This window comes from Panthera tigris, chromosome D4 (assembly GCF_018350195.1).
Source record: "Panthera tigris isolate Pti1 chromosome D4, P.tigris_Pti1_mat1.1, whole genome shotgun sequence".
Classification (NCBI taxonomy): Eukaryota; Metazoa; Chordata; class Mammalia; order Carnivora; family Felidae; genus Panthera; species Panthera tigris.
The window spans coordinates 65,028,312-65,055,138 of NC_056672.1; positions in this window are offsets into that span (position 1 = coordinate 65,028,312).

The following is a 26,827-nucleotide window of genomic DNA, read 5'->3' on the forward strand; positions in this document are numbered from 1 at the left end:
ACTCAGGACAACTGCTAAGGGATATTCTAGCTCCAGAGCAACTCTGGGAATAGGTTGAGGATGCCATTCGCCCTGGCTGCCTCATCGCTGGACTTCTCTCTCTGCTCAGTCCTACTTCCTTCTCCTCCCTTTCACAGTGATTGTCTCCAAGGGGGTCCCTTAATAAACATTCAGCAAACTAAACCCAGTCTTAGGGTCAGCTTCTGGAAGAACCCAACCTGTAACAATACTTCACACTCAATTTGAATTTTTCTGTTTTGTATTTGTTAATTTCTGTCATTTTCTTTTAAAATTATTACTGGGTAGGGGCACCTGGGTGGCTTAGTCAGTTAAGCATCTGATTCCTGATTTCAGCTCGGGTCATGATCCCAGGGTTGTGGGATTGAGTCCTGCACTGGGCTCTGAGCTGAGATTGGAGCCTGCCTAAGATTCTCCCTCTCTCTGAGCCCCTCCCCTACTCACATTTTCTCTCTTTCTCTCTCAAAATAAAGGAACATTTTTTAAAAAATTTATTGGGTAATTTCTTGTCTGTGTCTTATTCTCCAGACCAGAGAAGTTTAGGTTTGAAGGAAACATTACTGAAAGAAAACATTAGTTTTCTTGTGTACACCCCCCCCCCATAATGTTCTCAACCTCCACCTGTTTGAATATTTTCAACGGTATCTGGATTACACAGTAATGCACAGCTCTGATGTTTACAAAGTCTCCTGCCATGATGAGTAGAAATCTGCCTTCTTGTGTCTACCAATTTGCCTTTGTTTTTGTTTATTAATCAACTTCCATAGGACAGTTTCAAATAAATGAAAACACCTCGCATGTCCTCTGCTGAATCTTCTTGAGGTTAAATAAATCCAATTTCATCAACCACTCCTAATATGTTTCAAGACTCCTTACCATCATGGATCCATCTCTCCTCTAAACTTTGTAAACTTCTCATTCTTTGGTATAAACCCAACTCAACTTTTTGTACTGTTCTGTCATCCCCTTATCAAAAGCATCTTGTCCAGGGTGGACATTCAAACAAACAAACAAACAAACAAACCAATGTAGATTGACTGGACAGATAAATACTTCAAGTTAATTAATCCTTTTCAAGTACTAATATACTTAAAGAAATGTCCAAACCTTTCAATTTAATCCTCCTAATCCACAAATATAATGATTGGCTCATGAATGTTATGGTGGGAATTCTGGTACTTTTGTTGGACTAATATGATTTATTAATAGTATCGTTACTCCATGAAATGATTTGACAAATCAGAGGTAATTCAGTTTTTCATTCTTTTAGTTAAAAGTGAGTGACTGATTATTATTACGATTGGCATCACTAATGGCAGTGTGAGATTCAGCATTCTGTGCTCTGCCTCAAGGACAGTGAAAGGATGAACTAGCTGCCAACTTGACTGACATTTTATGCAAGTGACATGAACCAATATATCTCTTGTATGTGGCGCCCTGAAAATTATAATTGTGTATTTAAAAATGTATACAAGCCATATTTTATATCAGCAACATGTGTTTTGCAGAGCAGTAACACATGACAAGAAACAAACATCCTTAAGTTGCTACAGAAATCAGGCTGCTGTCATAGTTAACACACATAATTTCTTTCTGAGAATGAAAAGTGTCCACTTCAATGAGAAATTCTAATTATTAAATTCTGTTTTTAACTCTGAGTTCCATAGAGGGCTGCAATCCACAGCTTTTGATAACTTAAATGGTGATTTGCTTTGGAAACTACAATGATATGAGGCTTATGTCATTAGGAAGAAAAACTCATTAAATTAATTCCCAGTTCCTAATTTACTTTAGGAAATTATTAATGTTGAAAAGATTAGTTGGGAGGAAGATTGATGAGTTTAGTTTTTTCACGGAACACTGAGGTTATAAAAAAAAGTCAACTGATTTATCATTTTTATATTGTGTGTACTTCCTATCTTAATGAACAAGTTGACATTTTGTTCACTCGATTTTTATTATTTCATAGTTCGCTAAGAGAATAAGCTTTCTAAGAGTTTTCATCTTTGACAAGGAGATAAATGGCATAGCGGATATAAGCATGGAATTTAGAGTCAGACAGAAGTTTTAAATCCTAACTGTACTGCCTATTAGTTATGTGACCTTGGTCCAGTTTTATTTTACCTTTATCTGTCAATTTTTTCTCTTCAGAATGGCAGTAATAATCACTTAATAGAATTATAAGCATTAGATGAGGTGGTATACCTATACACTGTAGATGCTCTCAAATGGTCATTATATTTTGGATGTAGTAAGATTCAGGAGCTTTGGTGCAATTAATGCCTTCTATGATCTAACTTAATTAATTGTTTTCTATATTAATAAGAGAAAAATGACTCTAACACAAATGTCCATTAATACTTGGAGAATAAAGAGGAGAAATTCAAGTATTCTGCCTCCAAAGGCCATTGTTCCCACATCTTAGCAGCAACTACAATAGACTGTCTTATGGAGAGGTTAGTGATAACTTTTGAGAGAAAGATGCAGTACGTTTTTCTTTAGGGCACCAGGGAGAAAAGCTATAGGAAGACTACACTATAAATATCTGACATAAAGAAATCTCAAAATGAGAAGGAAGGAAAATGTAATTGATTTTTTACTGTATGCCAAACTCTGTGATAAGTATTTGTTGAAAAATCAGTATCACCATCACCATCTCATCATCAGGATGGCAGTAATGACAGCTGCCATAATTAAGGACTTATTATATAGTAAGTACTTTACATATGCCATTAAGTTTAATTCCTACAATGACCTTATAAGGTATATGTTATTTTGTCTAATTTATTGATGAGGAAAGCAAGGCTTAGAAAGTTGAAGGAACTTGTCCCAAATCATATTGCTGGTGAATGTCGGTGTTAGAATTGGAACCCACTTCTATCCAACAAGGACCAAAAAAGAAGCAGTGACTGTTCTTTTTCAGTTTGCTTTTCTTTGGGCTGCATCAACATAAGATCCTCTCATACACTTTGTATTGTCTTCTAAAGGCGTAACCTTTGGATAAGCATTGCAGGGCCCAGAGTGAGGGACCCGGTGAGCTCCAAGCTAAACACCAATAGTTGTCAGGACCATCTCCATGATTTTACAATCCTCTTGAATTTTGTTCAGTGTCTGTTGGACATCACTCACCTACCACATAGTTATGTAGTCCACTTAGGCCTACACTTAATACCTCTGTTGCTGTAGCCCAGGGCACCAAGGTTGTCCCAGTCACTGCTACAATCTCAGCTGCTTCCAGGGAGCCACCAGGCTTACTGAGTGCTCTGGTATCCGTAAAAATCTTCCTTGGCTAGCAAGAGCTTTGCCCCCAAAGAATAGCTGGAGAGCGCTTATACTATGGAGCAGAAACTATATCTTATGATACATTCAGGTGCCTGTTCCTCAGGTGGAAGTTCAACAGTTGTCTTGGATTTTTCTCTTCAAAGCTCTGCAAGCTTCCCCCAAAATGAGAAGCTTTGGGCTGTTACATGGTTCACATAGGGGTTTCTCTTATGGAGACTCTCTAGCACCTATAGGAACTGATCTAAACTATAGTTCAAAAGCCTAATAGATTATTTCCCCCTTACCAAGTTACTTCTTAAGTGAATTGTAAAAATTCTGCTGTGAAATAAATATTGAAAATAAAATATTGATCTCATAATTAAAAGATAACATTTTATACATTTTAGGTGCCAGTTACATTTATAAACATGGTCTTTAAAGCAATTTGGACTTTTGGCAGTATTATCTTTTGTATTAAATCTGTAATGCTGCTATTCGAAGTCAGGAGTAATTAATTAGAGGCACTAAGAGACACTCAGGGATCTCAGAAGGGAAAGTCTGTTGAAAAAACTAGCAAACAACATATTATGGCAATAATATCTTTTCAAGGTGCAGAGAAAATGACCCAACATACCTTAATTGTTTTCTTATCTGAGACTCATGAGATCTCAATTGTGAAAGATATTTTACTGTGGAGGATAAAAAGAAAACATCCCGGAGGCTCCAGTGAGTGAAAGGGAAAGTTTACTAAGGCAATCAAGGTGAGTGAATAGATGTTTGTGTGATGCCCAAGGTCTAGACTGGAAACAAGAGGAACCCAAGGTTTACCAATTTCAAGGCAAACCTGAGCTTAGCCAGTGAGCTAGAAGGTCAGTGGAGACCTGCGGTAATCACATACAGTGAGTCCCAATGCATAACTGCAATACTAAGACAAGCAAGTTCCATTTGGCAACAACTTCCTTGAAAGCAACTTAAGCTAAGTTGCATCACAATGTTCTTGGTCTCTTTATCTTTTTTTTAATTAAAAAAAAATTTTTTTTTAAGAAAGCTCCATGCCCAATGTGGGGCTTGAACTCACAACCCTGAGATCAAGAGTCATATGCTCTACCAACTGAGGTAGCCAGGCTCCCCTTTGTCTCTCTTTGAACCTATATCACAGCTGAGCTGGGACTACAATATTTAAAGCTACTTGGAAAAGGATGCTGTTTTATGAGAAATTGGAGAACCAGAGGGGTTTGAGCTCGAGTCACAAGGAAAGTTTGTATGGAAAAGTTGAAAAAATGAGAACATACAATTTTGTAACTTGAAGGTACCTTAAATAACCATCCTGCCTCATATTAGTTATAGTCATTGTAACCCAGAAAGTTTTACTCCATACCACAGGTTCAGAGCTTGAACTGAAACACAAGTCTTTTTAATTTCTACTGCAACATTTTTTTTCCAGTCAAGAGAAAATTAAAAAAAAAAAATTAAAAAAGAGAAATTAAAAAAAGAGAAAATTAAAAAAAAATAGAGAGAAAATTAAAAAAAAAAAAAGAGGGGTGGGGGACACTGTAAAGGAAAATGGCCAGGATCTCACTGGACATGCTGGAGAATTTTCCTGTGGTCAGGTTTAATTTGCTAGCATATTCTTATTTCAGCAAATATTTACTATGATCCAGGCATTTTTATATTTAATCCTTGCTATATTCTTATGAGGCAGCAATTATTGAATTCTTGAATAATGACACTAAGGCTCTAAGAGGTTAAATAACTTTACTCAAGAGGATAAGGTAATGACCCAGCCAGGTTCCAGCCCCCATGTTTTTTGGTCACCAAGTCCAGGGTGCTTTCCCTGAATATTTAAAAATTGGGTTTTTGAGTAGCTATGACCTGGCTCCAGCATACTGCTGCCCCAGTCAGTTTCATAGGGAACTCTGAGGTTTAAATAGCAATTCAGAGATTTTTATAAATTGAGGCAAGTGTTTCAGACATTTGTCAGCAAATGTCTGGCATCAACTAGCTATTGGGTGTCAGCTACAGCCTTTGGCCAGGATTATTCCCTGGAACATTAATACATGGAAGCAATATTTCTATATTTGCACTGCTACTGAGGCATTTTCAATAATTCAAACTAAGCCAGGGGGCTGATGACTTATACCTGTATAAGAAAGCAAATATGGATTATTAAACTGAGTAGCTAAAAAAGGACTTTAGTAGAAATTGCTTCAGATAGTTCAAATGGGAATTTGAAAACCTGTTTGGCAATGTGGGTAAGTGGCCCTCATTTTACTTTAGATGAACACTCTTGAATGTTGGCTTTGACAAGGCCCTCCTGATTCTGGAGGAAGGAGTCTTCCATGAAAGGTGAAATTACTCATGTCAGTCATCTCAGTTTGCTGATTGCCTGTAGGCAAGGCCTGTCCTCAGATCAGGAACTGGAATTCTTATGTCTGATTAATTTTTTCAAGAAAACTTAAATACATAAAAAAATCATCCAGAAGAAAACAAAAGACATAGTCACAATATCTTGAAATAAAAGCTGTTGATCTTTTTTCCAGGAACAACATAAGGTGTTTTTGTTTTTTGTTTTTTTTAGAGAGAGAGAGGATGCAAGTGAGCAAGGGGTGGAGGGAGGGAGGGAGAAAGAGAGAGAAAGAGAGAGAGAGAGAGAGAGAGAGAGAGAGAGAGAGAGAGAGAGAAGCAGGGCTCACCCAGGGCTCATGTTTTTACACAAAGCGAGGCTCTGCTCACCAATGTGGGACTCAGACTCACCAACTGTGAGATCATGACCTGAGCCGAAGTCAGATGCTTAACAACTGAGCCCCTGAGGCGCCCTATGATAAATATTCTTTTAAACTTTGCATACATCCATTATTATTTCCTTCGGATAAATGATTAGAAATAAAAATTTGGGGTCACAGTTTAGGTAGACATTTAACATTTTGGATATATTGCAAGACTGCCCTCCAAAAGACTGTGTGAATTAAATATTCCTACCAGCTCTGTCTGTCAAAGTATTAATGATGTATTTTTTTGCATTTCTTCAGGAAAAAACCAGGTAGCTCCTTTGTGGTGGAGATAAACTTGGTCCCAGGAATAATAGAAACAAAAGCACCTGAATTTGGGGAATATAATGACATTATTTTGGATTATTTGTGAGAACTATACTTAAGGAGGACCTGAATCTAAAGATTTGGGAGAACAAAATGAGGACTTTGGTGAGCCACTCAGCCCTACCTGGAGAGTTGTGTGAACATGTATGTGTTTGTGTGTGTGTGTGTGTGTGTGCACAAAATGCTGCGTACTCAAAACATGGAGGGTTCAATGGTTTGAATAGAGAAGTATTCCTTTCATTTTCCTAAGTTTCTTTTCATAAATTAAAATTTTGTTTTAACGTTTATTCGTTTTTGAAAGAGAGAGACAGAGCAAAAGCAGGGATGGGGCAGAGAGAGAGGGTGACACAGAATCTGAAGCAGGCTCCAGGCTCCCAGCCATCAGCCGCCAGCTAGAACTGATGAAACGCGAGATCATGACCTGAGCCAAAGTCGGATGCTTAACCGACTGAGCCACCCAGGCGCCCCTTCCTTTACTAAATTTTAGATAAAGATATTATTGCAATATGGTATAATTTATTGACTTATTTTATAATTGTTTATTGAACACCAAGTGAAAAGATTGGTGTTCCAGATTTTAGATTAATGTGAAAAAAAACCCCAATCCTATTTTTCCTTCTTTCCACTTTATTAAAGCTTTGTATGAGAAGTGAACTGCTGTGCAGAGATGACATCTGCTTTGGATAGAATAATAAAAACTGGATGTGCATTTCTGGAAATGAGTAGTGTGCTTACAATAATGGATAAAAAATGCATAAAAAGAAAGTGTTTGAATGATTTTGGCTTTGAGAAAAGAGACAACATAACAACCCAAGATCATATTAAATAAACAAGAACATTGCATTATTGAGGATGAGACCCTGGTGCACATTAGCTGAAGCAGGGGTATCTAAAGTAAACTAGGAGTGGGCTTCTCTATGAATTTTGCCAGCGGGAATGCAGAGGCTTTTGTAGTTCATACACCTATCAGGCTTATTTATAATAAGAATTTCTGTCCTCAAAGAAGCTCTCAATGATAGAGGTAGTAACAGGGTAATAAATGGTAAGTATGATATGATCCCCATCTTTAAAGAAACTTCAGTTGAAGGATGTGAATGAGGAAGTGTGGGTGGGTGGGTAGTCTTGAGAAAAAGCTGCATCAAAATACCAAAGTGTTTGAATTCATATATTTTGAAAAATGCATTTCTCTGATTACAAAAATAATCCAATTTGTTATTAAATATTTTGAAAAAAAAGCAAAGGATTAAGAAGATAATAGAGATTACCCATAATCTCACAAGCCTTTTGATTTAAATGGCTATATACGTATATACTGTATATGCATAAAAAGTTTATCTTTATATCTTAATTTGGAAATATGTACAGAAGAGATAAACAACTCAAATAATTACTGTCTTAGTTTCACCAGAAGTTTAGAGGATAAAGTTATTGATATCTTATTATCAGTCTCTATGCCCTGTGATTTTCACAAAATTATTGGAGGTGTTATTCTCACCTCTGAGCTAAGAGTTTATTAATATAAAATCTTTTGTTGTGAATTTGTTAATATGCATTTGAGCATTACCTAAAATAATATTTTAAAAAAGAGCTTATTAAACATTTAGGCACAAATTGAGTGGTTTACCTCCATAACAGCCTTATTTTGTTTAGAATCATTTGCTAACTGGAAATTTGAGGTTAATACCTCTAGAGATAGAAAGATAATTGACCTAATGTTAGACTAGATTCCACATAGTCGTGAGGTTTCTCTGCCCTACTCTCAGGAAGAATCTTTAATCTTTCTAGAGCTAATGTTGCTATCTCTATTTTCCTGATATATAGTACACACATAAAAATGATATGTTTATTCCTTCAAAATATGTAAAGAATTTAAAGCATTGTTATAAGTTAGTTTTCATTTTTTGGAGACTTTGAACTTCGTAAGAGATGGTTTTTCTCCTATTTTCTTGATCACAGGGAGGCCCAAATCAAATGTGTATCATACCTTTAGTACATAGAAGACATAATTAATGGCTTGTATTCGGGTTTAGGCTTATCCTGCCTTATTTCTCTATGTCCCTTTCCCTCATTTCCTTGCCTATTTTATTTAACTTGGTTATGCATAAGATTAGCCACATTTAAAGCTGAAACCCCAGTGGCCTACCACAACAGTGGCTTATTTCTTGTTTATGCACGTCGTAGGTTGGTGTAGGGGTCTGCTCCATATGTCAGTCAGCAGCCCATGCTGAAGTTTTACCAAGTGTAGCTGCACCATCTGGAATATGCAGTCTCTGGTTGTTGTAGCCAGAGAAGAGTCTGGAAAGATGCATGTGCTATTTTCACAGAACTCACTTCTGTTCATCTTTTTGTTGCTTTATTGACCATACTTGGCTGCAAGGCCCGACCCAATGACAGGGGGGTCCAGAAAAGTAACGGTTCGATTAGAACACTTGGTGAGCAGACTGCCTCTGTCTCAATGTATTTTTGACAAGGTTTTGAGAAGTAGTTTTAGAATTAAGTAGATTATAAATAATATAAGTGTTGTCATTTTTGTAGGTCAAAAATGGTTAAATATCAGCAGTTTTATATAGTTCAGCTTAATAAATGAATGCATAATGTCACAGCATTTTTCTGAGTTAACACTGCCCTTGCCCTCAAAAAAGAGACTGCCTATCAGCAGGAGCACGTCTGCATACAAATAACTGCATTTCATTCAGAGAAGAACTGTGCCAGAGACATGCAAAATGTCATGGCAATAGGGAAGAAAGCATGACTAGTCATCTAAGAGCTTGTTAGGGAAGGTGTCACTTGTTAATTGTTGATGGTCATTACAAGGAGAAAGTAACTTCTAGTCAGAAGGAATGACATGCAAAGAAGCATAAAAATGAGGTGGGGGAGCTTTGTTTAGAAAAGCCCTGTAACAGAAAAAAAAAAAGTCAAGAGAAAGGCTAGCTTGAAACGAGGTCATAAATATAGATGGGATCAGGCTAGAGATGATTTTGTGTGTCATACTAAGCAATTGCCACTTTTTGCTGATGGCAATTTGAAGTTACTGACGGCCTGGTGTGATGGGATCAGATCTGTCTTTAGGGGATAAGGAAGGAATCACACTGTAGGAAGACTGGATGTTTTAAAGAAGAGTTTCTTAGGTACTTTTGTGTTTCTTTTCAGCGTGGACACACACATCCTTTACACTATACAATAAAATCTCCTAAACTTATAGTAATAAAATATCACAAAAATTTAGACAAGAAAGGAGATTGATGGGTATGATATAGACCAGGTCTCTGGCTAATATTGGGGAGGAAAATGGCTGGTGAAATACTTATCATGGTTCTGGCTTATAACCTGAATCTTGTGCACTGACATCCTCCAAGGTTCCTGCTATATTAAAAAAAAAAAAAAAATACTGTTTTTGGAATCCTAAGAGTTAGATGGGACCTTAAGTGGTTTCAAGGTCTACACTTGTTTTCTATTTAAGAATTTTCCTTATATTTAATAAACTTGAAAGTAGCCATTGAGTCTTAGGCTTGAATAGGCCCTTGAGGATCTAATTTATTCTCAAGACAGATCATTCCATTAAAGAACAGTGAAAGTGTTTTGCTGTTGTTTGCCATTACAAAGAACAATACTTGAAAAATGGGAAGAAAAATGAGTTTGGCTAACAACCTCAAATAGAGTTTTTTCAATTTTAAACTAAAGTCCCTATAATGATACATGACTCATCTTAATGGAAAAAAGAAGTTATTTAAAACTATAATGAACAATAACCACTTCAACCTTTTAATATCTTTGTGTACTGGGGAGATAATTCATATCAGAATGAAAACAAGTCTCTACACTGTCCTCTTCTACAGAAAAGTTTAATGGGAGGAGTGAGAATGAACAAATGATATTTCAAAGTCTCTGCCAGTTCAGAGTAACAACCCTAATGAAGATAACGCTAATTATGATACAAAGGTGTTAGAGATGCAGAATCAGGAGGGCCAGTCGGCCCACGTAATAAAGTCTGGGGGACTGGGTTGAGTGGGAAAGTCTGAGGATGAGCAGCCCTAATCTCTCATTAAAGTCTGCTGCCCACTCACATGCCTGTGTGGCTGATAATTTAGAGCTTTTCAAAAACATTCCATCAGCTTTGTAAAAATGTGGGAATTCTCCTTTGTATCTGGCAATGGCTTTTGTTGTTATTCATGATGTGACATAGATGTCAACTGAGATAACCTAATATTTGAGACTGAAATTAAAATGACTCAAAGTGAAATTTGCCTGCCATAGCATTGCTTACTGCCTACTTTCTCAAGAGATTCCAAGTGCCATGGGGAAACTAGAGAACATTCACAGTGTGGTCTGTAGTGAAGATGTCCATTGCAACACAAATGGGTACCTCTTATCCACCATACATTCTCACCACAGATGATTTCACTTCCCAAACGGTGAGTGTTTGTTCTTATTGGTGGGAGTGGGGAAGGGAAGGAATAAAAAAAACTCTTACTCTTTTATGTATGAAGTACAAATATACATACAGTACATAAATGGACATACAGTATATCTGTGGTATTAAAATTTCAAGAGAAAGCAATAAGGAAAAAAATATCTAAAAAGACTCCTTAAGACTCCCTACTGTTTTACATTGACTATGATATACATGCCATCTCATATTGTCCAGCATGGTGGTCCTGGGTGGGAAGGGAAGGAATTTGTGACTCTCCTGAGTCATGGAAGGTTCTGAGCTTCTGCTTCCCTTGAATTGGATAATTTTATAAATCATTCCTCCATTTCATGCGTGCTGTCCCTCTTTCTTGCAATGTTACTCTTGTTACAGAGTGCCATTCCCTTTCTTATCTCTTTAAAAGACATAGGAAAAAACCTTGATCATTCTCCCATCCATTCCTTGGTTCATAAACATAAGGTCTATGGCACTTTGAAAACTGGATAAAAATAAAATATGTTTTTTATATATTTATACATTTTCATGAAGCCCTTCCTGTTTTGCTTATAAGAAATGAGTTCTCGGGGCGCCTGGGTGGCTCAGTCAGTTAAGCGGCCGACTTCGGCTCAGGTCATGATCTCATGGTCCGTGAGTTCGAGCCCCGCGTCGGGCTCTGTGCTGACAGCTTAGAGCCTGGAGCCTGTTTCAGATTCTGTGTCTCCCTCTCTCTGACCCTCCCCCGTTCATGCTCTGTCTCTCTCTGTCTCAAAAATAAATAAACGTTAAAAAAATTTTTTTTAAAAAGAAAAAAAAAAAAAGAAATGAGTTCTCTCATTTCTTTACCTCCTAGAAATTATTTTTGCACCACAAAAATTTTTAGCTCTTGAGATTACTCTGTATTTTTCTTACCCTTTCTGCTACACTTTAAACTTCCTAGCATCAGAAACCACAATCTTATTTATCTTCAGAGCCTTTTCCATGTCTTGTATGATGCTTTAACTAACATCACAGCAATCAACTCAATCTAAATCTGGGAGGGGAGGAGGGCAGGTGGACTTTGGAGCAAGAGAAGCTTTTAATAATGGATGTTAAGACTAATCAGATTGAGATGAATAATGACTAATGTGACATTAAAATGTAGTCCTTCTGTTAGAGAAGAGAGTATGTTTACTTGTGAGCAAAATGATTCAAGTCCATTTTAACTGTATATCATAAAAGAGAGGATAAAATGTAAAAGTGAAAAAGGTAATGAAACACAAGTGTTTAATTCTCCAAAGAGAAAGGAAGAGAGGCACAGGGAGACTTTAGGTGGTAGACTCCGAACAGACGTCTACACGGCGTTGTGGGCAATTGCAGGGGAATAGGGTTCAGATCCAGCTGTACATAAACGGTATTTCTGGCTCTTTATTTTATATTTTTTTGATCTACCCTCTAACATCTACTTTATTTCAATCCTAGGTCCGTCTACATTGTTTCCCCTAAAGTCTGCAGACTTTAGAACCCAATTTGCATTTCTCCTCAGTTTAATTAATTTAAACACATGCACTGAGTATGTTATGTTTCGGGCTGTTTGTAAGGTATGAGAAATACACAGAAGTGTAAGACACCTTGCTTGCCTTCAAGAGGGTTTCACAGAGGAAATGGCTTTGAACTTGGCTCTGAAGAATAAGTTGGATAATTAGATCCGGAAAAGGGAGGAAAGCTATTTCAGGCCGAGGGAACAGCTCAGAATCAGAGCATGGACTACATGCCCAGACACTAAATTGACACTGTTTGCTTGAACCACATGGGAGGCTTGAGGAGAAATGTTTTTGGGAACTCAGCTAGTTTATGCTCTGTTGGCTGTCTGAGAAAAACCTGCCTTATACAGTTCTTCATTTCTAGTGAATCTCTGCTCCCTCTGCCTTTTAACTCTAATCCTGAATGTTCCTTCAGTTGTTCCTAATCCTAATTAAGTGGCATTTGGTAACTCAGGGGAGAAAAGTCATCTCTTTTTTACGGACCAATAATTACCATAGTTAATTAGCTTACATTTATAAAGACAATGCATGCCTAATTACATCAAATATAGCCCCCATTCAACCAATTAATTATTGAAGCAAATGTTTTGGGGCACATACTCTGCATCTAGAGTAGTTTCATCATTCAGCCCTTCAACTCAAGGAATTGAGTAACTTATTTTTACCATCTCTAAATCTCAATCTTTTTTTTTTACTTTAAAAATGAGAGTTACTATGTCTATCTTATAAGATAGTTTTGAAAATTAAAAGACAATTTTTTTATTTTAGAGAGAGAAAGCATGAAGTGGGGAGAGGGGCAGAGGGAGAGAGAGAGAATCTCAAGCAGGCTCCATGCTCAGTGCAGAGGCCGGCTCGGGGCTTGATCCTATGACCCTGGGACCATGACCTTAGCTGAAATCAAGAGTCGGAGGCTCGACTGAATGAGCCACCTGGGCGTCCCAAAAGAAAACTCTTATAATGCATTTATGTTGGTTGCTTTCTCCCTCCCTGTTCTGTACATCTTCTCTGCTGTTCTCCACCTTCTTCTGTGCCCCAAGGCTGATCCCTACACACTGCATTGCCCAGACCCCCTGGGCTGGCTGATTTCTGGTTGCTGCTGCTGCTACTGCGGCTGCTTCTTCATCTTCTTCTTCTTCATCTTCTTCTTCTTTTTATTTGAGAGAGAAAGCATCTCAAGCAGGCTCCATGCTCAGCACAGAGTCTGATGTGGGGCTCCATCCCACCTGGGATGGTAACCTGAGCTGAAATCGAGAGTTGGCTGCTCACCGACTGAGGCACCCAGGCGTACCATGGCTAATGCAAAGCATGGACAGGAGACAGGAGACAGAACACTCCTTAGGTGTCCTGGTTCTGGCATATTATGGTGAGAGATTGGGCCCTCCTTCTGTCCCATGGTCCCTCTTCCACAGCACCAGCTCTTACTTGTCCTTCTGGCTTAAGTGTCATAATTAATGGCTTTCACCTGTTTCTAGCTCCTGGGCCCTTCAGCATCTGTTGTTGGTTCTCTTTGCCCAGTCCTCTGTAAAGAGTTCCTTCTTTAAAGGCCCCTGAATTGAAATTATCTTGGGGGAATTTTGTTTCTTGCAGGACCTTGACTGATGGGGCATGTTACCAGATGGGTGTACATCTGGCACATAGTTGTTACTCATCAAATATCAGCCATTTTTATCTTCATTCATTCTTTTTTGTCAGGCTTGTTTGGTAAATGTCTCTTTCCTGTGCTAAGTTCAATAAATGTTACTTACATTTATAAACTGTTACCTCATTCTTTCTCAAATATCCACATTCCTTGGTGATTTGTCGATCAGAGACATACAACCATCTATCTGAAACTTAACCCAAGAAGGCAGTGAACACTTCTATGAGAACTTTCTCCCTTACATTTCTGAAACAATTGAGAAATAAACTTTGAAACAAAGCTTTTAATTTTTCAGCATTATTTTTGGTAAATAATCTTCTACTAGGCTTACTACAGGGAGGAGCCAGGAGAGGAAATGGCAATGAATGTCTGTAACCCATAGGGCAAGTGGATCCTTAGAGAAAGTCAGTGGCCTTCCCCCTGGTCATCCCCTTCCATTCAGTTAAGGTCTTCCTTCGCTGGCTAGCATGAGTGGCAAGGAGAGGACAGAACATGTTCTGCTAATACTTTCAAGAAGATAGTAGTTCCTATTTTACAATTAGATGCAGGGACCTTGGGGTGAGGGAGAAGATTGTCCTCCCTACAATCAAGAATTGCAAGAGGGGCACCTGGGTGGCTTAGATGGTTAAGCGTCTGACTTCAGGTCAGGTCATGATCTCATGGTTCGTGAGTTTATGCTGACAGCATAAAGCCTGCTTAGGATTCTCTCTGCCCCCTCCCTCACTCGTGCACTCTTTCTCTCTCTCTCAATAATAAATAAACAAAAAGTTTGAAGAATGAACTGCAAGAAAAAAATACTTTTAGAATGCATACTGTCTCGATGAAGAAAATGCTTTGGAAATAGTGTTCATGAAACTATATACCAGAGAAATGGCAGCCATCCAAACTATCTTGGAAATTCCCCATTTGGTACTGACAGAGACTTACAATTTTATACCATGGTTTTATACCACAATCCTTCTATACCATTAGGATGTTTTCCCCAATCACTCCTGCTCTGCCTGAGACTCTGAAGCATTTTTGCTGAGCTACTTCATGCCCAAGGGCACAAAGGCTACACACTCTCTTCGGAATACCAAGGAGAGTAGGTTCTTGGGAGACTGTTCTACTCTGCAGCGAGGCAGGGAAAAGAGGCAGGTGTGTTGGTAACAACAATGTTCAAGATGATAGTATGCAGGAAGAGACTCTAACACCTGAGGCAAAAGATCAAAGCAGAACTTGGAAGAAGAAGAAGAAGAAGAGGCCTGAAGCTCAACATTGTGAAAGTCCTTAAGGCTGTCTGATCGGATGCTCATCCTCGAGGACCCAAAGCTGTCTTGCACCTGTGCCTACTCCAGGTGAGAAAGTGCAAGCTGTCAAATTGTCAGAATTCTTGAGGTGTCCTTTGGTCTACATTTTATAATAATTCTTTCAGGAAACCTTTAATTGCATTTCTGTAATGGTCTTTTCGATTCAAATTTGCAGGTACATAAAGGACACTATACCTTACCACACTGATCCAACAGCCTATAAACAGACAAAACTCTTTTCTTTGTTTGCTTGCTTGTTTTTTGGACATTGAGACAATATGACAGAACTGCTCAAATGTATAAATGTAATGTATACAACTGTGCTTGGTTGTAAAATCTTCTGATGTCTTGTCTCTGTTCATTATCAACTGCAACACTGCTGAATAAAATGTAAAACTCTCACATATCTTATTAGGATAAAAAATCAATATTTTAGGCCTTAAAACTCATGAAAATAGCAAACCACTTATTTTCTTATCTTTAAAAATTTTTTAATGTTTATTTATTTTTAAGAGAGAGAGAGAGAGAGAGAGAGAGAGAGAGAACAAGCAGGGCAGGGGCAGGGGAGGGGCAGAGAAAGAGGGAGAAAGAATCCAAAGCAGGCTCCAGGCTCTGATGTGTCAGTACAGAGCCTGATGCTGGGCTCGAACCCAGGAACCATGAGATCATGACCTGAGCTGAAGTCAGACACTTAACAAACTGAGCTACCCAGGTGCCCCACAAACCACTTATTTTCTTAAAAGAGTGAAAAATATGTGTTTTCCCCCTAGTGCTTCCAACATCAAAAATTTATTCTTGTCTAACAATTTCAGTTTAAGGGCTGTAAATTTCTTTATCTCTATATATAACATCCCTATTTGGACCATTTATTGATCCTGGTAAACCACACCTATTTGATCATTCAATTTTCTAAATTAATTTGCAACATAGCAAATAAAGGCATCAGCAAACAACAAAATGTTTATTTTTAAATTACACCAAAAACCTGAATATGCCCACAGAAGTAAAAATCTGATCTTTAACAGAAGTCGATAAAATAAAAGCTAAAACCTCCAATCATCCAATTCCCAACTTTCATAGTATTATTTCCTTACCTGGCTGTAATCATTGTTAATAGTTTCCTCTCTAGGTGCTCAGAACTGGACACAGACACCTGTGTATATACATGTAGGTGTGTATATACTCACATATAAATGTACACATTTTTATACAAATATGACTGTAATTAATGCCGTTATGCAACGTGCTTTTTTCATTTAACAGTAGTACATAAAAATCTTTGTCACTCTTTTAAACAAATGAATGGTATTTTATAGGAAAATAATTTTTTCTATTGATGGACACGTAGGTTATATTTAATCCTCGTTTTTATTTACTCAAACAAATTTTTATTGATTTAATATTATATGCCATATTTCCATTAGGTGCTCAGCTAACAGTGAACAAATCAAATACAGTCCCAGCCCTTCAAGAACCTGGATCCAAATGAGGGGAACAAAAAGTGAACCAACAATTACATTATATAAGTACAAATTATGTTCAAACGCCATGAAGTCAACAAAGATGAAAAAGAGGTAGAGAATAATAAGAGGAAGACCTATGTGAAATAAAGTATTCATGAGAGGTTTCTGTGGAGAATGGATATTTGCCATCCTAAGGACAAAGAAGCATCCATTTGAAAAGTGGAGAAAAGAGCATTTCAAGCATAGGGGCAGACTGTACAAAGGCCCTGTGGCAGAAACTTGGCATGTTCAAAAAGTTTAAGAATGCCAGTGGTCTAGGGAGTGCTGAGAGAGGCAGAGTGCTACAAGCTATCACAAAGGCACCAGATGGCACAGCACCTCATATGCCACACAAGGTGTTTAGATCTTATCCTTAATGAAATGGGAAGCCATTAACTAGTGGATTGACCTAAAGTCTTTTTTTTCTAGCTTTACAGATATGTAACTGTCATATTATGTAAATTAAGGTGTACAACATGATAATTTGATACATGAACTTATTGCAAAATGGTCACCACAATAAGGTTCATATCTCCATCACCTCACATAATTACCTTTCTTGCGTTTGGTGAGAACATTTAAAATCTACGCTCTTAGCAACTTTCAAGTGATACACAATATAGTACTGTTAACTGTAGTCACTATGCTATGCATTATATCCCTAAAACTTATTCATCTCATAACTGGAATTTTTTCCCATTTGACTAACATCTTTTCATTTCCCCGAACCCTCAGCCCCTGGCAACTCACTGCTTCTGTAAGTCAGCTTTTTTAGATTCCACATATAAGTGAGATCATACTGTATTTTGTCTTTCTCTGCCTCATTTCACTTAGCACAATGACATTATATATATATATTTTTTTAATTTTTTTATTTTTTAAAATTTACATCCAAATTAGTTAGCGTATAGTGAAACAATGATTTCAGGAGTAGATTCCTTAGTGCCCCTTACCCATTTAGCCCATCCCCCCCTCACACAACCCCTCCAGTAACCCTCAGTTTGTTCTCCATATTTATGAGTCTCTTCTGTCTTGTACCCTCCCTGTTTTTATATTATTTTTGTCTCCTTTTCCTTATGTTCATCTGTTTTGTCTCTTAAAGTCCTCATATGAGTGAAGAATGACATAATATATTTTTAAAGAAGATATTTAGCTGCTATGTAGAGAATGAACTAAGAGTCAAGAGAGAAAACCAGGAAGGGTGATTGCAGTTAAAAATTATGGTGGAATTGACCATATCCAGTAGTTGACTTTTCCAAGTCAGCAAGGCTCCAAATTATGAGATTCTCAGTCAGAGTGCAAGCCTCAGCAGAGAACATCTCATGTGCTTTATTTCATTCCACCTCTTTGCATATAGGCTCACTGAGCCTGAGTTTGCTAGAGGTTATATTGTGTCTCAGAAGCACATTTGAGAATGGTGACAAAGTAAATACTTGACACTTTGGGTTTTTTTTTTGTAATAAACCCCCACATGCTTCCTAGGTTTCTAAGTTTCCAAATAAATATAAACAGTACATTAAAAACCTCATTTTAAACTTCTGTTTAAATTGTAGTAAAATATACATAACATTAATCTTATCTATTTTTAAGTATATAGTTTGGTGGCATTAAGTATATTCACATTTTTGTGCAACCATCACCAACATCCATCTCCAGAACTCTTCCTCATGTAGAGGTGAAAATCTTTACCCGTTAAATAATGTCTCTATTCTCTTCTCCCCCAAGTTCCTGGAAAACACCATTTACTTTCTATCTTTATAAATTTGACTATTCTAGGTACTTCACATAAGTGGAATCACAATGCTTTTCCCTTTGTCACTGGTTTATTTCACTTAGCATAATGTCCTCAAGGTTCATCCATGATGTGCAGGTATCAGGATATCCTTCCATTTTAAGTTTGAATAATATTCCATTGTGTATATATACAGTAATTTGTTTATCCATTCATCCATCAATGGACAACTTGAGTTGCTTCTATCTTTTGGCCATTGTGAATAATGCTGCTATGAACATGGGTGTAAAATATCTCTTTGAATTCCTGCTTTTAATTCTTTTGGGTAAAAACCTTAAATGTTTTGATACTGATTTTTCCATAGTAAGAGCTCCAAATTCTTGTGCTGCCTAATGAATGGTATCAAATTAGAGATCATGAAAATGTGAGAGACAATGTGACATCACAGAAAACTGTATAGAATATAAATTCAGCATAAAATAGGTGAAAGTCTAAATTCACTCTTTGTAGCTTTTTGATCTAGGGCAAGTTAACTTTTCTGAGTCTCCTTTTTTTTTTTTTTTTTTGAGTCTCCTTTTTTTCATATGTAAAATGGGGTAAAAATGCCTACCCAGGGGCGCCTGGGTGGCTCAGTTGGCTAAGTGTCCAACTCTTGATTTTGGCTCAGGTCATGATCTCACAGTTCATCAGTTCAAGCCCTGCATCAGGCTCTGCACTGAGTGCAGAACCTACTTGGGATTCTCTCTTTCTCCTTCTCTCTCTGACCTTCCTGTGCACTCTCACACTTTCTCAAAATAAATAAATAAACTTAAAAAATGCCTATCCAATGCACCACAAAACTATTATGAGAATCAAATGGGAAAATGTAATTAAAATACTTTAAAAATTGGAAAAGCAAAACACAAATATGTAATATTAGGTGATAGGTCAGCAACCACGTGTATTCAAAAACTCTCTAGTGTTCATTATTAATACTTGTTTTTGTCTTGCTTTTAACAGATTTACCAATAATTTGTCAATACAATCTTCATATAATAACTGAACACGTTTAATGTGTACAATTTAGTAAGTTTTGGCATATGTATACTCTTATGAAATCATTATTAAATCAAGATGATGAGCATATCTAATAACCTCCAAAAGCTTAATCGCCCTCATAATCTCTCTGCTCTGTTCCCCCTTCTCCACTACCATTACCAGCAAATGATGATAGGCTTTCTGTTTCATAGATTTATTTGCATTTTCTAGAACTTTATATAAATGGAATTATTCAGGGGCACCTGGGTGGCTCAGTTGGTTAAGCATCCAACTCTTGATTTTGGCTCAGGTCATAATCTCACGGTTGTGAGACTGAGCGCCACATCAAGCTCCATGCTCAGCATGGAGCCTGCTTGGGAATCAATTTCTCTCTCTCTCTTTCTCTTTTTCTCTCTCTCTGCCCCTCCCACCCCTCTCTTTCTCTCTCTCTCAAAAAAAAATTATTCAATGTGTAGTTACTGGTCTCATAGGATGGAGTTGCAATGCCGTAGTTTCCTTCTCACCTGTTAAATGATGTTTTATGGCCCCATATGAACCTGTTGACTTCCTCATAAAAGAAAACCAGGACAGAAATAGGGGCCCAGAACACCCTGAGAGAGAGAGAGAGAGAGAGAGAGAGAGAATTAACATCATAGGTATTTACAGCCATATCATTTAAACTGCAAAAACACCTGAATGCAATTTTAAGAGAATACTACTCTGAGATTAAGGGTAGAAAGGAGAGAAAACAACAAGAGTGCAAATGTGAAGGTGCCGGAAGGTTCATTGCAACTTGAAAGAGAAAAAATGATTGAGAACTTAAGCACTCATCAATTAGTGGTTGATTAAATAATAAATTAAAACCATGTAAGTACATATTCTGTGTTCATTGCCATTGAAAGACATCATGTCTTTAAAAAAAAAGCAAGATGAAAAAGTACGGGTGACATGATTTAACTTATATAAAATTATCCACAGCAAATTCTCTACTAATATAAACTAATCACAGATGCCTTCTAGAAGGAGGACCACCCCAATGTTAATAGTGGCTCTTTTTATATTTGGGTAATGAGACTGGTGGTAGTGATGATAAGGGGGTTCTTTTTACTCAATAGCACTTTAATTTTCTACAAAGCGTATTTTCTTCAAAAGCAGATAGATTCAACAACAAGGAAAATAGTCCTTGAAAAGCATGAAGAAAGTGCTGCTGCACCAGCCAGATCTGTTCTCAGCTACACATTAACTTTAAAGATATAAACAGAAAATATTTGCAAGGGATTATATATAAAAATATTAACAATATTTATTTTTGGATATTGGGATCATGGACTTCTTTTACTTTTAAGATTTCTGTATGATCATTTTTTTTAAGCCCTAACCCTGCATCAGGGATAATAGTAAATACCTTCCAGTTTGAAAGTAGAAGAGCGTGAAGAGACATTCTAACCTGTATTTCCAGTCAATAAGGTAAAAGAACAGTTCTGTATCTTTGGATTGTGGTAAAGGGAAAAACATTTTTTAAACTACTTCTGGTATGATAATGGATATATTTATACTTCAAACTTCTATTTCTATCCAGTACTTAAAGGATTCTCTAAATATAATGGTTATTTTTGTCACAGAAATGCCAGCAATTGTCATAGCATGGGAAATCAATATCAAACTCCCTAATTATTGCACTAAGAAACTCATTCATTGTAATGAATTCTCTGCTGTTACTGAAGAACTAGAAATTTAATAAGAGTATCTATTCATAGTCAGTTATTGACCCCAAACTGCCAAGTCATTTAGGACAAGAATATAGGCCAAATAAAGAAGTTACAAGTACAAATAGCCACCCTCTCCTTCATTTAAGCCCATAAAAAGATTTTTTAGTATATAAAACATGGAAAAGACATTATGAAATGAATGAAAACACTCTGCCAGGGTGAAGAATTTAAAAAGGTGTATGACTAAATCAGGCCTTAGCTTCATTCCTTACTGAGTAAAGCATCAGGGAGGTATATAATTTTATTTTATTTTTCTGAGAGAGAGAGGGTACAAGTGAGTGAGGGACAGAGAGAGAGAGAGAGAGAGAGAGAGAGAGAGAATCTCAGGATAGAGAGAGAGGGAGGGAGGGAGGGAGGGAGGGAGGGAGGGAGGGAGGGAGAAAGAGAGGAGCGGGGCTCATGCTCACCCAAAGTGGGGCTCGAGCTCACCCAATGTGGGACTCAAACTCACAAATCATCATGACTTGAGCTGAAGTTGATGTTTAATGACTGAGCCACCCAGGGAGGTGTATAATTTTAAGTCATATTTTGGCAGATACAAAATTGAACAACTACATTAGGAAAATTTCCAGAACTGAATGATATATTTCTGAGGGTTTTTGAGATATTTAAAAAATATCTTTAAGGAGAGAAATCATCCCTTAATTACTCTGAAATCTTAGCTTTTATCTAGGCAGAACTGTTAAATGACTGAATAAATTGGGAATTTATTGATTAAATATCTAATCTGCTGAATAGGCATTACAGTGGAATAGCGATATTACCAATAGTATTAAGGTGTTCTTTCATCAACCTACTCTAATTAAGTTTCCATTCTTTCTATCCCACCAACACTACTTTTGCCATGATCACCAATGGTCTCCAGCTTGCCAGATCCAGTGGTCCTTATTATACTCTGTTTTACAGTTTTTGGTAGACTAGATTGCTCTTTCTTTCCTGAAATTATTTTCTTTGCTTCTATGACAAAACATTATCATGTTCACTCTCAGACTCCTTTATTGGCTTCTCCTCTTCCAATTAATCTGTAAATGTTAATGGGCTTGGAAACCAACACTTTTCCCTTTTTTCTTTATTCTCTTCTCACACCCCCTTGATCTCAATTACATACTGATTTCTCACTTATATATCCTCACAGTGCTGATCTCTTCCCTGTATCCTAAACTCAGCTATCCAACTGTCCACTGGACATCTCCAGCTAGATTTCTAGTAAGCATTTCAAAATTAACATGCCCCAAAGATAAATTTTGATTTTGGATTCTTCCTCCAATCAAAACTGCCCTTACTGCCAATAAATGATCTCACCTTCCACTCCCTGTCTTGGGCCAAAAATATAGGCCTCATATTTGATTCCTTTCCTTCCTTCATGGTCTCACAACCCACCCACCCTCAACTCATGCTTGAATTGAAAATGTGTACAAAGTCCTTTCTTGTTTCTCTGCCTCCAAACTATCACTTTTGTTTAAGCCACCACATTTCTCAATTACTTAAGCAGTTGTCTCCTAACTGGTACCTTTGTTTCCACTCTTTACATCTACTTTTATCTCCAATCTATTTTCCATAAGGAATGACATTTTTTGGTATGAATTAGATATTGTTGCTCTGCTTAAAACTTTCCATGATCTTCTACTTCACTTACAATAAGGTAAATATTCATACCAAAGCTCACAAGGTCATATATGATTTTGTTTCTGCCTACCTTCCCAGCCTCAGCTTCTATAATTATCTTCTTACCATGCTCAATAGACCCACTGAGTACCTCTCTGCTCATCATATTTGCCAAACCTAATTCCAGCATGAAATCTCTTCACTTGCTACCATCTCTGTATATAACAGGCTCCCCCATTTCCCTTTTCAGGATAGGCCTTTGTCAATAATTAGAGTTAGCTCAGATGTTACATTCTTAAAGATGCTCCATGACCAGGATAGAAGCCCTATGAAAGCCAGAATTCTAACAAGTTCATCTTCTATTTCCATTAAACTGGTAAATTTTATCACATTTATTTACAAGAAAGCTTCATACAAAGGAGAATAGAAAAAAAACTTTAAACATTCATTCATTCATTCATTCATTCAACATTTATCTATTGCCAGGCACTGTGCTAGGCACTGAGTATATGGTGGTGAACAAAAGAGACTTGGTGATCACAGTTCTCATAATCCATTGAAACAGATATAGAAAGATACAGATATAAAACAAATAGACACACAAATATAATTACCAAGTGTGCCCATTATTACAAAGGAAAATAACAGGGTCTATGAAAGACAGAATAACTCTGGATGAGTTGGGGATGGAATAATTTCAACTGAGTCCACAAATTCTTCTATCACAAAATGACATTTCAGGTTAGATCTGAGAAATAAGTAGGAGTCCAGTGAATAGGTAGACATGCAGATTGGGATTCTAATAAAGTAACTATGAGAACTACAAAATCTTATGATGAAATTTCACATTAAAAGCTATCTAAAAGGGTAGTCATCATGCATATAATTCATAACCTATGTATTCTGCCATAGAATCTGCCATATTTTATTGCACTCATGGAAGGACTTCTTGAACCATAATCTGGTCCAGTTGCAGACTTTCCTATTCTGGTCCCCACTCAAACTGGTAAGTTTTGTTTGTTTGCTTGCTTTTGTTTTTGCGATTATAGTAGAGAGGTCTGAGTAGTATTCACAGTGTGAAATATGCTACTTCCAGAACCCAGAGTGCTTGCCACACATTGAGCTTCCTCCTCTGTGGCATAAGATGCACTGTGCCACAATTTGATTTTACTTTTTGAAGGGAGGCCCTACTGTGCCCCTAATAGTTGCCCTAAAAATTTGACACGTGTGGCAAGCCATAAATATTTGCAGTATTTACCTCCTATTCTTTGGAGAGCTATAAAATAAGAAAAAAAAGTACTGAGAAAAAATAATAACTTTAAACTCTATTTAGACATATGGAAAATTTTCTGTTAGCATAGTAATTGTATTGTCAGTATAAAATGGTATTTACACTGATTACAACTGTAAAATATGATATATGAAGACAAACACTAGATGGTAAAACATGACAAATAGATTATTGAGAGAGGATAATTGTTCATTTTCCCCTAATATTTTAAAAAACGTCTCCTAAAACCAAAGAAGAAAGTACCTTCTTGTATGTCTGGCAAAAAAAAAAGCAGCAAGGACTTCACACACAGTTTCGTGAATTATATTCTTGCTAGGTTAGTTCATTTACAAAAAAATCTTTTTCTTCACCGTTTCACAATACTTGTGCTTCCTCTGTTAATTTGCAGTAGTACAGTAACACTTTACTTGTCCTATGACTATTGCCCTAAGAAGCTATTGGCTTCTTTTGTGAAAATAGTTACATGTCCTTTTTGGGAATTGGTTAAGATTTTGAGGGGTGGGGAGACAAAGAGTCCTTCATTTCCTATCCATCTGGTTTTTTGAAAATATCCTAAATGTCTATAAAATGCCTCCATCAAAGTGTCAAAGTCACTTCATCGTCACTGATTTGCTGGAGTTTTCTTTTTGTACCTGACACCAATGGTCTAATGAATCAGCTACACTTTATATCTCCAGGTGCTAAAGATACTGTTGTTGTTGTTGTTTTTTTAATTGACACTGTACATTTGCCCTGAAAGCATCCTTTCAGAAAGTCTGGAACCATATGGCCAGGCTGGGGCACAGGTTCAAGGAATTAACTCTTGCAGATAACCCATAAATGACCCAAATGGCATTCATCAATGAAATGAGCCCTTTAGTCAGGTTGTTAGGAACCTAGCTCACCACCTGTGATGATATGATGATGATATTACAAGAATTATAGAATTGCACAGCATGTGCTGAATAATGACCTGGAACCTCCTGGCTGTGAGACATATGGAATTTACCTTCATACTTACAAGCTCAAAACTTGATCCAATGAATTTCATAAACAGTAAGAAATTTTAAATTCCCAGATTATCCCAGAATCATCTCCTCTCCTTGACTAAATGCATTATCAGCTGTAGACCTCAGGGAAATGGAAAGGGGAGATGGAGGTGTTGGCCTAAAGCTTGCAGGTCTCAGTTGAGACTGCTTGCTGTTGATTCTGCTCTGATCTTAGTTACCTGTTTCCCACCTCATCTTACTTCCCTACGTGTGAAGAGAAAGGGATAAGTTTCAAAAATGGTGAGCATCTCTTATGTTACAGTGACTATTAACCACGTATTTTATATGATGTTATTTCATTATCATCATATACCTTCTGTATGGCTTCATAACATCCATAATAGTGGCGGAAATGTAACATTTATAGAGGTACAGTTTTCTCAGTAAGTGCAGAGCTGGACTATGAACCCAGAACTCTGACTCTAAAACTGCTCATTTCACATGCTATGTCTTTTTTCACAGCCAGTATCCAGTAATATAATCTTCTGTCCATTTTCTCTGTGCCCCAATGACTTAATGCCTGCCATGTTCTCCAGTTCCTATTAGATACTAGATTTCTTACTTTGTACCCAGTGCTTGGATGTTCTTACCTTAGGGATGTCCCTATTACTACTCAGAGATGGCTGATATCGTGCACCTTGGATCATTATCAATCATTTGCTTCATTTGTCTTAGACAGATAGCTGAGATCTGTGTTTAGCCTATGTGATGGTTAATTTTATGTGTTAACCTTGCTGGACTATGGTACCTAGTCATTTAATCAAACATTAATCTAGGAGCTACTGTAAAAGTATTTTGCAGATATGGTTAGCATCCACAATCAGTTGACTTTAAAAGAGATTGCCCTTGAGAATGCTGTCAGGCCCCATCCAATCAATTAAAGGCCTTAAAAGCAAAAACTGAGGTTTTTAGAAGTTCTGCCTCAGGACTGCAGTTTCAATACCTCACATCAACAACAGAAAGGATAAAAACAACATGGTCATTTCAATGCAGAAAAAGTTTTTGCAAAGTGAAACATCTATTCATGAGAAAAAACCTCAACAAAATGAGTTTACAGGGAACATATCTCCATATAATTAAGGCCATATATGAAAACCCCACAGCTAACATTGTACTCAGTGGGAACAAACAGAGAGCTTTTACTCTAAGGTCTGGAACAAGACAAAGATGTCCATGCTCACTACTGTTATTCTACACAGTATTAGAAGCCCTAGCCACAGCAATCAGACAACAAAAAGAAATAAAAGGCATCAAAACTGGCAAGGAAGAAGTAAAACCTTCACTATTTGCAGGTAATATGCATGACACTATATACAGAAGAACCTAAAGATTCCACCAAAAAAACTCTAGAAGTGAGAAATGAATTCAGTAAGGTTGCAGGATACAAAAATCAATATACAAGAATCTGTTGTATTTTTATACACTAATAATAAAGCAGTGGAAAAAGAAATTAAGATAACAATCCCATTTATAATTGCACCAAAAATAATAAAATACCTAGGAATAAATCTAACCAAGGACGAGAAAGACTTATACTCTAAAAACTATAAAACACTGATGAAATAAATTGAAGATGACACAAAGAAATGGAAAAACATTCCATGTCCATGGATTAAAAGAACAAATATTGGATGTGGAAGGGAAGATGGTGGC